The sequence below is a fragment of the Bison bison genome, unplaced genomic scaffold (assembly GCF_000754665.1).
Source record: "Bison bison bison isolate TAMUID 2011002044 unplaced genomic scaffold, Bison_UMD1.0 scf7180017864313, whole genome shotgun sequence".
Taxonomy (NCBI): domain Eukaryota; kingdom Metazoa; phylum Chordata; class Mammalia; order Artiodactyla; family Bovidae; genus Bison; species Bison bison.
In genome coordinates this window covers 562,584-564,071 of record NW_011494885.1, presented here as the reverse complement: position 1 = coordinate 564,071, position 1,488 = coordinate 562,584, and positions in this window count along the sequence as shown.

Genomic DNA, 1,488 nt, shown 5'->3' with positions numbered 1-1,488 from the left:
TGACACATTATAAGACAGACAGACACTAACTGGATATCAGACAGATTCATACCTGCAACATCAAATCACTGAATTAGTCTCAACCTAAAACAGTAAACTCTAAATATTTACAGAGCCTCAGTACAGCACCTTCTTTCCAAAGTCAATCTTTAAACTTAAAAAGCTAAAAATGCCTAAGAGAAAATATTTTCTGATGCAGTGGAGATGATATACGGTAGTAATAATGAAGATAATGTGAGAAGAAACTCCCAGTTTGAGCTTTACATGAATAAAAACTAAAAATAAACATTTTTCCTCACTATCCTTTGTCACTAGGCACATGTAATGAGTTGATGACTCACACATGCAACTGATAAAAATAGGGTTCTAACCTTGCATCAATCCTTCCCAGAAAAAATGATCATCGTTCAATGGCTAAAGGCTACATCCTAATTTATTTGTTTTCATACAAGAATTACTTCAACAGTGCTCAAAAATACTTTACAATCAATAAGCCACAATCACCATACACCCATGGATTCAAGAGAAAATGGCCCACATATGGACACATATGGGAAAAATAAAATATTTCAAATATTTACAAAACAATTGTTTATGCATTAAGACCTGAAAAGCAAATTGGTTCAAACCAAAAAAATAAGAATCAAGCTGTCATCAGATTTATTCTCTTGAAACATTCTGGGCAAGACAAAGAAATATTCAGAGAATGTGAGCCGATAAAATTTGGAGCACAAGCAGTTCTACCAACCAAGTTGCTTTAATGAATGACGACAACAGAAATGAAGTTGTAATATGTAAGAAATTTGAAAATAAACTATCTACTTATCTTGAAAAAAAAAATTGAAGACATAAATATAAACTGAGAGATAAAACAAAATAATGGGGAAGTTATCATATGAAAGAAAGTCTAGTGAGAATATAAATCAGGTATAAATAAAAAGATCTTAAAGAACCCGATTACTTCAATGGTGTGGTCAGCCACCCAGAGCCCGACATTCCAGAGAGCAAATTCAAGTGGGCCTTAGGAAACATTGCTGTTAATAAAGCTAGTGGATGTGATGGAATTCCAGTGGAAATATTCAAAACCCTAAAGCATGATGCCATCAAGGTGTTGGATTCAATATGTTAGCAAATCTGAAAGGCCTAGCAGTGGCCACAGGACTGGAAAAGATCAATCCTTATCCCAATTCCCAAGAAGGGTAGTACTAAAGAATGTACTAACTATTGGACAATTGCACACATCTCCCATGCTAGTAAGGTCATGCTTAAAATCTTGCATGCTAGGCTTCAGCATTATGCAAACCAAGAACTTCCAGATGTCCAAGCTCGGTTTATAAAAGGAAGAGGAACCAGAGATCAAATTGCCAACATTCGCTGTATCATACAGAAAGCTAGGGAATTTCAGGAAAACATCCACTTATCTTTCATCTACTATGCCAAAGCCTTTGACTGTGTGTATCATAATAAACTGTGGAAAGCTCTCATAGA